This window comes from Neoarius graeffei, chromosome 17 (genome assembly GCF_027579695.1).
Source record: "Neoarius graeffei isolate fNeoGra1 chromosome 17, fNeoGra1.pri, whole genome shotgun sequence".
NCBI lineage: Eukaryota > Metazoa > Chordata > Actinopteri > Siluriformes > Ariidae > Neoarius > Neoarius graeffei.
In genome coordinates, this window is record NC_083585.1 from 52,553,835 (window position 1) to 52,565,290 (window position 11,456).

Consider the following 11,456-nt stretch of genomic DNA (forward strand, 5'->3'; position numbering starts at 1 on the left):
TCCACAACCTGGCTTGTTACCCAGTCTATGCGAGGGTTGTGGCGAATAAGCCAAGGAAGGCCTAGAATAACTGGGAACTCAGGTGAAGGAATCAGGTGCAGGGATATTTCTTCCTTGTGACCTTGAGACTGGAGGAAGACTGGAGAAGTAACTTGGGTGACTCTTCCATCACCTAACGCTTGGCCATCGAGGGCAGACACAGACAGAGGGACTTCAAGAGGTGCAGTAGGTATATTGATGCTTTGGGCGAAGTGAATATCCATAAAGTTCCCAGCCGCCCCTGAGTCTATCAAAGCTTGACAAGAGTGGACAGACTCACCCCAGGAGATGGAGACCGGGATGTAGATTCCTTGACCAGGGAGTCCGGGAGAGAGGGTAGGCCCCGTCACAACCCTCCCTCGGCTGGACGGGGCGGTCCTTTTCCCAAGAGTTCGGGACATGATGCTCAGAAGTGACCAGGCTTGCCACAGTAGATGCAGCACTTGTCCCTCCTTCTGCGCTCCCTCTCAGATGCGGAGAGGCGAGTACGACCCACTTGCATGGGTTCTGGACAGTCACTGAAGGAGGTAGATGGTCTCCAGGTAGAGGTAGGGAGGCTGGGGGGGCTCAAGGCTTGGTGGCGTTCTCTCATCCTGTTGTCCAGACGAATAGCATGTGAGATGAGGGTTTCGAGGTCACTTGGGCATCCAATAGAGGCCAGACCGTCCTTGATGGGGTCAGACAGACCATGGTGGAAGGCTGACACCAGGGCAGTCTCGTTCCATCCACTTACTGCTGCGAGTGTTCGGAACGAGATGGCGTAATCTGCGACGCTTCCTCCTTGCCGGATGGACATGAGCTTTCGGGCTGCGTCGGTACTGATGTCTGCCTGATCGAAGACCCGAAGCATCTCTTCAGAAAACAGCTGGAAATCAAAGCACTCAGGTCCCTGTCTTTGCCAGATAGCAGTAGCCCAGGCTCGCACCTTACCAGCTAATAAGGTGATCACAAAGGCAATCTTGCGGCGATCCGTAGTGTAGGTGGTAGGCTGAAGCTCAAAGGTGAGTTGACACTGGGTAAGGAACTCTCGGCACTCACTGTGCTTGCCGTCATACCTCTGTGGTGCAGGAAGGCTGGGTTCGCGAGGTGAAGAAGGCAACATGGCAGGAGGCACTGGAGCAGGAGTGGGAGCTGGATCAGGAGCAGGAACTGGATCAGGAGATGCAGGCAGAGATGTCAGCTGTGCCAGGGTTTTCCCAATTTGCTGAAGCAGTTCCTCGTGGCGAGCAAGGGCCTCACGTTGGCTGGTGAGCGTACGTCCATGAGCGTCCATGGTCGCTCCGAAGCGTGTCAAAGCTGCCATAATTCCCTGAAGGTTGGCCGGGTAGACAGTTGAAGCAGCCTCTGCTGAGTCGGTCATGTCGGAGTCTTTCTGTTAGGGTTTTGCTGGGATTCGAACCTGGTTCGTTGGTGTGATGATCCAGCAAACCCCCACTAGGCCACCAGGGGAATGACTCAAATGCAGAGGCGTGAGGCGGAAGTAGAAAAAGTAACAAAAGGTATATTTATACTATGTACACTATATACAATCCAGGGCAAAACAAAAAAAACAAAAACAAAGAGTATAATTCAAAAAGAAAAAGGCAAAAATGCAAAAGCTCAGAAGATCCACAAAACACAGTACAAAGGAAACTGGAGAAAAACATAACAGCACAAAGACTCCGAGACAAGAGGACTGAACTCAGGGGTATAAATACACAAACTAATTAAGGACACAGGTGAAGATAATTAGGACTAACAGGCAATTAACAAAAACACAAAACACAGGAACAGTGGCGGCCTCTAGAGGCCAAAATAAACAAGACACGAAAAGGAAATAACAGCGGCCTCTAGAGGCCAAAACAGTCCAAGTCCTAACAGTGACAGACGCCATCTTGTTGGTCAAACGCCATATTCCGCCTTCTACTTCTACTTCTGCTTTTACTTCTACCTTTTCTTCTGGAAAACCCTACTATATACAATTCTACTACAACGGCTGTGGCTACAAGCTCTCCCTACCTGTGCACGTTTTTTATGTTTTTTGTGTGTATTTTTGCGAATTGTTCGTCTGTACCAGACTTCAATATCCACTACAACCGTATGGACTTACTGGACATTGGTTTCCAGCAGAAAATGACGGTTTGTAGCGATTTCCATCGCATGCACAACATTCCGGACGAGAGAAAAAAAAAAAAAACATTCCGGATGAGATAGCGAGACCAGCGGGGTCTCCGTGGATTGTTATCGGAAGCAAAGCGAAGGAGGCGGTGCCGGGAGCGGAAGCAAAAGCGAGGCTGCAGAGCCGGCCTGTTGACTAAGCTCAGAAAACAGCCACTCAAACCTCCACTGCCAAGCCTCTACCTCTCCAATGCCAGATCCATGTAAACAACACGGACGATTCGGAATTACAGCTGGAATTACCTTATACTATTCTATAATCGGCTGGTCAGTGCTATACTCAGTACTTAAGTGACTTACCCATCCAATGAGGATTCTTGTTTACAAGATGCCATATCTGAGTCGCTGACAAATCCTGAATTTCTGTAAAGATAACTGTCCAGAGATTTATAAGCACACAGTGCTTCACCACTGAACAGCGAGGGAAAGTTAATGAGGTAATTATACACGTCCGGGTATTCCGCTGACAGTTCAAAATCCGGTCGTGAAAACTCCGTCCGGTAAGCCATAAGGGTCACTAATCTGTAGATCGTTTATTTTAGACATCTCATCTCATTATCTCTAGCCGCTTTATCCTTCTACAGGGTCGCAGGCAAGCTGGAGCCTATCCCAGCTGACTACGGGCGAGAGGCGGGGTACACCCTGGACAAGTCGCCAGGTCATCACAGGGCTGACACATAGACACAGACAACCATTCACACTCACATTCACACCTACGGTCAATTTAGAGTCACCAGTTAACCTAACCTGCATGTCTTTGGACTGTGGGGGAAACCGGAGCACCCGGAGGAAACCCACGCGGACACGGGGAGAACATGCAAACTCCGCACAGAAAGGCCCTCGCCGGCCCCGGGGCTCGAACCCAGGACCTTCTTGCTGTGAGGCGACAGCGCTAACCACTACACCACCGTGCCGCCTATTTTAGACATATATCTAGTTATCTGTTCATTAGAAAAATGAGCCGTGTAGTCCGTCGGTTGAAATTGATCCATTCTGTACACGAGTGCAGCAGTATTCAGCGGTGTTTTTGACCGACAAGATGGCGGTTGTGTACTTTCCGGTCACGTGACTGCAAGATCTCTATTCCTGGTTATTTCACTTCCACTACTGTTGAAGTAAGAAATCTGGGTGTTATTCTGGACTCTACTCTCTCTTTTGACTCACACATTAAAAGTATAACTAAAACAGCTTTTTTTTCACCTGAAAAGTCTCTCCAAACTCCGTCCCTCTTTAACTTCATCTGCAGCTGAAACGCTTATACAGTACATGCTTTTGTCACCTCAAGACTGGACTACTGCAATGCCCTGCTCGATGGCATCCCAGCCAAGCGACTAGATAGGCTGCAATATGTCCAAAACTCAGCTGCTAGGGTACTCACTCACACCAGGCCCTGGGATCATATCACTCCTATTCTATACAACCTGCACTGGCTCCCAGTTAAATACCGCATTCAGTACAAAATTATCTTACTTGTCTACAAATCCCTACATAACCTGGCCCCTCCCTATTTATCAAATCTCCTAACTCCATATCAGTTACCTTTAAATCTTCGCTCCACAGATGCCCACCTATTAGCGGTCCCTTACTCTCGGCTCTGCTCTATGGGTGACAGGGCTTTCAGTGTAAATGGCCCTAAGCTGTGGAATGCCCTGCCACTAGCGTTGCGCCAATGCTCAACACTGTCCTCTTTCAAAAAACAGCTAAAAACACATCTCTTTAGCTTGGCCTTTTCTCTTTGATTTTGAATAACATTGTTATTATTATTATTGATTTCTTATTATTTTATTATTGTTGTTATTCTATTGTTTTGCTTTTTATTGTTTGTTTTTTACTGTTCAGTGTCCTTGGGTACCTTGAAAGGCGCTTATAAATAAAATTTATTATTATTATTATTATTATTATTATTATTATTATTAAACCAACACCCATGCCACAGTGAAAGAAAGTCACACTTTGAGATCACAATTTTTCCCATTCTGATGTTTGAACATTGTGAACATTAACTGAAGCTCTTGATTTGTATCTGCGTGATTTGATGCATCGTGCTGCTGTCGAAGGATCGGCTGATTAGAGAACTGCACAAAACAGCAGATGGATGTATGGGTGTTCTTAATAAAGTGGCCAGTAAGTGTGTAGTCTGTGCAAAAGGCAGATAAGTGACCACATTTTTGTTCTCAAAAGGTCCTAAATGGCCATTCAGCACTTATTTGGTGTTAAATAATAAAAATGGTAAAATGCACAATCCATTAATTCCACATTTATAAATGCAGTACTTGTATATCTTTGGTGTAAATAGAAAGATGGTGGGGGCGGCACGGTGGTGTAGTGGTTAGCACTGTCGCCTCACAGTAAGAAGGTCTGGGTTCAATCCCTGTGGCCGGCGAGGGCCTTTCTGTGTGGAGTTTGCATGTTCTCCCCGTGTCCGCGTGGGTTTCCTCCGGGTGCTCCGGTTTCCCCCACAGTCCAAAGACATGCAGGTTAGGTTAACTGGTGACTCTAAATTGACCGTAGGTGTGAATGTGAGTGTGAATGGTTGTCTGTGTCTATGTGTCAGCCCTGTGATGACCTGGCGACTTGTCCAGGGTGTACCCCGCCTTTCGCCCATAGTCAGCTGGGATAGGCTCCAGCTTGCCTGCGACCCTGTAGAAGGATAAAGCGGCTACAGATAATGAGATGAGATGAGAAAGATGGTGATCCAGTAAAGAACCTAATCCATACTGTTAATTATAGCAGAGTATATGGGATAACATGGGCTGTTTTTCCTCCACAGACTTTGGGAACCTTGTTAGGCTACATGGCATTATGGATATAAAACACTGGCTGCCTCTGTCAAGAAGCTAGAACTGTGTCATGGTTGGATCTTCAAGTGCGACAATTATAAATGTCCAGCTGCATGTGTCATGGCCATGGCCATCTCAGTCCCCTGATCTAAACCCCAGTGTAAAACTGTGGTGTGAGCTGAAGAGGAGAGCTGATGAGAAAGGACCGAAGATCCTGGAGGTTCTGGAGACATTCTGGACTGAGGAGTGTCTCCGATTCCTCACTTGGTATTCTCCAATATCATCAAGCATTACAGGAGAGACTCAGTGTTGCCATGTTGGTAAAGGGAGCTTGCAAAAAGTATTAAATAAAATCATCCATCCATCTATCTATTGTATTTATCCATCCATCTACAGTGGCATGCAAAAGTTTGGGCACCCTGACTGAAAATGTCTGTTACTGTGAATAGTTAGTGAGCAGAAGATGAACTGATCACCAAAAGGCATAAAGGTAAAGATGATGCATTTCTTTTCAGTGTTTTCTGCAAGATTTGTGTATTATTTTTGTTTTGTACAATTGGAGAGTGAAAAAAGAAAAGGAACACCATGCAAAAGTTTGGGCACCCCAATACATTTGAGTTCTCAGGTAACGTTTACCAAGGTTCCAGACCTTAATTAGCTTATTGAGCTGTGGCTTGTTCAAATTCTTCGTTAGGAAAGGTCAGATGATGCAGATTTCAAAGCTGTATAAATTCTCTGACTCCTCAAACTTGTCCCTAAAATCAACAGCCATGGGCTCCTAAGCAACTCCCTCACATTCTGAATAATAAAATAATTGATGCTCACAAAGCAGGAGAAGGCTACAAGAACGTAACAAAGTGTTTTCAGGTAGCTGTTTCCTCAGATTGTAATGTTATTAAGAAATGGCAGTTAACAGAAACAGTGGAGATCAAGGTGAGGTCTGGAAGATGCAGAAAACTTTCTGAAAGAACTGCTCGTTGGATTGCTTGAAAGGCAAATAAAAACCCCTGTTTGACTGCAAAAGACCTTCAGAAAGATTTAGCAGACCCTGGAGTGGTGCTGCACTGTTCTACTATGCAGCGACACCTGAATAAATATGACCTTCATGAGAGAGTCATCAGAAGAAAACCTTTCCTGCATCCTAGCCACAAAATTCAGCGCCTGAAGTTTGCAAATGAGCATCTAAATAAGCCTGATGCATTTTGGAAACAAGTCCTGTGGATTGATGAAATCAAAATAGAACTTTTTGGCCACAATGTGCAAAGGTATGTTTGGAGAAAAAAGGGTGCCAAATTCCAGGAAAAGAACACCTCTCCAACTCTGAAGCATGGGTGTGGATCGATCATGCTTTGGGGTTGTGTTGCAGCCAGTGGCACAGGGCACATTTCATTGGTCGAGGGAAGCATGGATTCGAATAATACCAGCAAATTCTGGAAGCAAACATCACACCATCTGTAAAAAAGTTGAAGTTAAAAAGAGGACGGGTCCTACAATAAGACAATGATCCAAAACACACCTCAAAATCTACAATGGAATACCTCAAGAGGCACAAGCTGAAGGTTTTGCCCTGGCCCTCACAGCCCCCTGACCTAAACATCACTGAAAATCTGTGGATAGATCTCAAAAGAGCAGTGCATGCAAGACAGCCCAGGAAACTTGTAGAACTGGAAGCCTTTTGCAAGGACGAATGTGTGAAAATCCCCCAGGTAAGAACTGAAAGATTATTAGCTGGCTACAAAAAGTGTTTACAAGCTGTGATATTTGCCAAAGGGGGTGTTACTATGTACTAACCATCCAGGGTGCCCAAATTTTTGCTTTGGGCCCTTTTTTGTAATTTTAAAATTATAAAAGATGAAAATAAAAAAAAATGTTTTTGCTTAAAATATAAAGGGAATGAGTCATCTTTAACTTTATGCCTTTTAGAGATCATTTCATCTTCAACTTGCTTAACTGTTCACAGTAACAGCAATTTTGACCAGGGGTGCCCAAAGTTTTGCATACCACTGTACCTATCCATATAATCTGTCTATCCATACATTTTAGCTAACCATCCATCGATCCATCCATCCATACATACATTTTATCTAACCATCCATCTCATCCATCCATCCATCCATCCATCTATTGTATTCATCTATGCATCAATCCATCATATCTATCCATCCACTCTATCTATCCTTATACTGTAATCTGTCCATCCATACATTTTATTTTACCAGCCATCTTATCCATCCATCCTTCCATCTATTGTATTCATACATGCATCCATCCATCTATTCATCATATCTATCTATCTATCTATCTATCTATCTATCTATCTATCTATCTATCTATCTATCTATCTATCTATCTATCTATCCTTATAATCTGTGCATCCATACATTTTATCCATCCATCCATCCATCCATCCATCCATCTATTCATCATATCTACAACCCCAATTCCAAAAAAGTTGGAATGCTGAGTAAAACGTAAATAAAAACAGAATGCAATGATTTCCAAATGCCTTTTAAGAAGAAGAAGAAACCTTTATTTGTCACATGCACACTTCAAGCACAGTGAAGTTCATCCTCTGCATTTAACCCATCTGAAGCAGTGAACACACACACACAGAGCAGTGGGCAGCCACACCAGAGTGCCCGGGGAGCAGTCAGGGGTTCGGTACCTTGCTAAAGGGCACCTCAGCCCAAGGCCACCCCATGTCAACCTAACTACATGTCTTTGGATTGTGGGGGAAACCAGAGCACCCGGAGAAAACCCATGCAGACATGGGGAAAACATACAAACTCAACATAGAAAGGCCCTCACCGGCCGCTGGGTTCGAACCTGGAACCTTCTTGTTGTGAGGCTACCGTGCTAACCACTACACCACCATGCCGCCCATATTTTGACCTATATCCAATTGAATGCAATACAAACACAAAATATTTAATGTTCAAACTGATTGACTTTATTGTGTTTTGTAAAGATACACTCATTCTGTTTATGATGCCTGCAACACATTCCAAAAAAGTTAGGACAGCCATGTGTTTACCACTGTGTTACATCACCCACATTACTTCAAAATGCACCACACATTTTCAATGGGATACAGGCAGGCCAGTTTAGCACCTGTACTCTTTTACTATGAAGCCACACTGTTGTAACATGTACAGAATGTGGCTTGATGTTGTCTTGCTGGGATAAGCAGGGACATCCCTGAAAAAGACATCATCTGCATGGCAGCATGTGTTGCTCCAAAACCTGTATGTACCTTTCAGCATTAATGGTGTCTTCACAGATGTGCACTAACACACCAATGGGAAAGTTTTTGAAATCAGGGTTCTATCCATCCATATAATCTGTCCATCCATACATTTTATCTCACCATCCAGCCATCCATCCACAGCTCAAGATCTCATCTCATTATCTCTAGCCACTTTATCCTGTTCTACAGGGTCGCAGGCAAGCTAGAGCCTATCCCAGCTGACTATGGGCGAAAGGCAGGGTACACCCTGGACAAGTTGCCAGGTCATCACTGGGCTGACACATAGACACAGACAACCATTCACACTCACATTCACACCTACGGTCAATTTAGAGTCACCAGTTAACCTAACCTGCATGTCTTTGGACTGTGGGGGAAACCGGAGCACCCGGAGGAAACCCACGCGGACACGGGGAGAACATGCAAACTCCGCACAGAAAGGCCCTCCCCAGCCACGGGGCTCGAATCCGGACCTTCTTGCTGTGAGGTAACAGCGCTAACCACTACACCACCACAGCTCAAGATGTGTTACACAATGTTCTACTCAGAGATCTGTCCTGGATTTTATGAGCATTCCTTCTCTTACATTTCACTTGATGTATTAAACTGGGCTTCAGGATATGATGTCATCTAAATCTAGTACAACATATGCTGAAGTTATGATTGTGGATAAAAGCTTCATGTTTGCTTCGTGGCCCCTTCAGGACATGTTGAAACACCACCTCCACCATGTGTTGTCCCATAGTAAATGTAATGCATGTGCAGAATGACTTGATTTGTTTGGAAGGTATTTTGTTCAGCATATGATTGACAGAACACAAGTCCCTTCATATGGACTGACTCTTACACACAGCACATGCAGATACAGAGAGCGTCTATACATCATTTGCTTTAGGAGAAATTTGGAGACTTGTCTGGCCGAGTGAAAGGATTCCAGTACAGTCTCAGGTTTCTCCAGGAGACTTACTGTAAATGGTGGAGAAGAGAATTTGACCTATTATAAGATATGTTTATGGGTGAAGAACCACTTTCATAAATAAGGCATGAGGGTTTTGACATTTGAGCTAGTTAAACTCTACATTCAGGCCTACAATTTAAACGTTACTTCAGATTTATATTACCAAATGTCTGAGATATGATGACTAAAAATTACCAAAGACTAGGACAGGATAAAGCAGCTAGAGATAATGAGATGAGATGAGAGATTATTATTATTATTAGTAGTAGTAGTAGTTGTCATAGTAGTAGTAGTAGTAATCTGAATATAATTACATTTTTAATATAATTAAAATTAAAATAATTTAATATAATTAATAATTGTTCGGTTTTGATTTGGTTATTTGTTAGATCAAGCCAACTTTTAGTGGCATCTCATATATACAGTGGTGCTTGAAAGTCTGTGAACCCTTTAGAATTTTCTATATTTCTGCATAAATATGACCTAAAACATCATCAGATTTTCACACAAGGCCTAAAAGTAGATACAGAGAACCCAGTTAAACAAATGAGACAAAAATATTATACTTGGTCATTTATTTATTGAGGAAAATGATCCAATATTACATATCTGTGAGTGGCAAAAGTATGTGAACCTTTGCTTTCAGTATCTGGTGTGACCCCCTTGTACAGCAATAATTGCAACGACACATTTCTGGTAACTGTTGATCAGTCCTGCACACCGGCTTGGAGGAATTTTAGCCCATTCCTCCGTACAGAACAGCTTCAACTCTGGGATGTTGGTGGGTTTCCTCGCATGAACTGCTCGCTTCAGGTCCTTCCACAACATTTCCATTGGATTAAGGTCAGGACTTTGACTTGGCCATTCCAAAACATTAACTTTATTCTTCTTTAACCATTTTTGGTAGAATGACTTGTGTGCTTAGGGTCATTTTCTTGCTGCATGACCCACCTTTTCTTGAGATTCAGTTCATGGACAGATGTCCTGACATTTTCCTTTAGAATTTGCTGGTATAATTCAGAATTCATTGTTCCATCAATGATGGCAAGCCGTCCTTGCCCAGATGCAGCAAAACAGGCCCAAACCATGATACTCCCACCACCATGTTTCACAGATGGGATAAGGTTCTTAGTATGCTGGAATGCAGTGTTTTCCTTTCTCCAAACATAACACTCCTCATTTAAACCAAAAAGTTCTATTTTGGTCTCATCCGTCCACAAAACATTTTTCCAATAGCCTTCTGGCTTGTCCATGTGATCTTTAGCAAACCAGATGAGCAGCAATGTTCTTTTTGGAGAGCAGTGGCTTTCTCCTTGCAACCCTGCCATGCACACCATTGTTGTTCAGTGTTCTCCTGATGGTGGACTCATGAACATTAACATTAGCCAATTTGAGAGAGGCCTTCAGTTGCTTAGAAGTTACCGTGCGGTCGTTTGTGACCTTGCCAACTATTACACGCCTTGCTCTTGGAGTGATCTTTGTTGGTCAACCACTCCTGGGGAGGGTAACAATGGTCTTGAATTTCCTCCATTTGTACACAATCTGTCTGATTGTGGATTGGTGGAGTCCAAACTCTTTAGAGATGGTTTTGTAACCTTTTCCAGCCTGATGAGCATCAACAACGCTTTTTCTGAGGTCCAGAAGATACACTTCCCCAAACATGTGTTGTGAAGATCAGACTTTGATAGATCTCTGTTCTTTAAATAAAACAAGGATGCCCCCTCACACCTGATTGTCATCCCATTGATTGAAAACACCTGACTCTAATTTCACCTTCAAATTAACTGCTAATCCTAGAGGTTCACATACTTTTGCCACTCACAGATATGTAATATTGGATCATTTTTCTCAATAAATAAATGACCAAGTATAATATTTTTTTCTCATTTGTTTAACTGGGTTCTCTTTATCTACTTTTAGGACTTGTGTGAAAATCTGATGATGTTTTAGGTCATATTTATGCAGAAATATAGAAAATTCTAAAGGGTTCACAAACTTTCAAGCGCCACTGTATATATATATATATATATATATATATATATATATATATATATATATATATATATATACACACATACAGTGGGGCAAAAAAGTATTTAGTCAGTCACCAATTGTGCAAGTTCTCCCACTTAAAAAGATGAGAGAGGCCTGTAATTTTCATCATAGGTATACCTCAACTATGAGAGACAAAATGAGAAAAAAAATCCAGAAAATCACATTGTCTGTCTGATTTTTAAATAATTTATTTGCAAATTATGGTGGAAAATAAGTATTT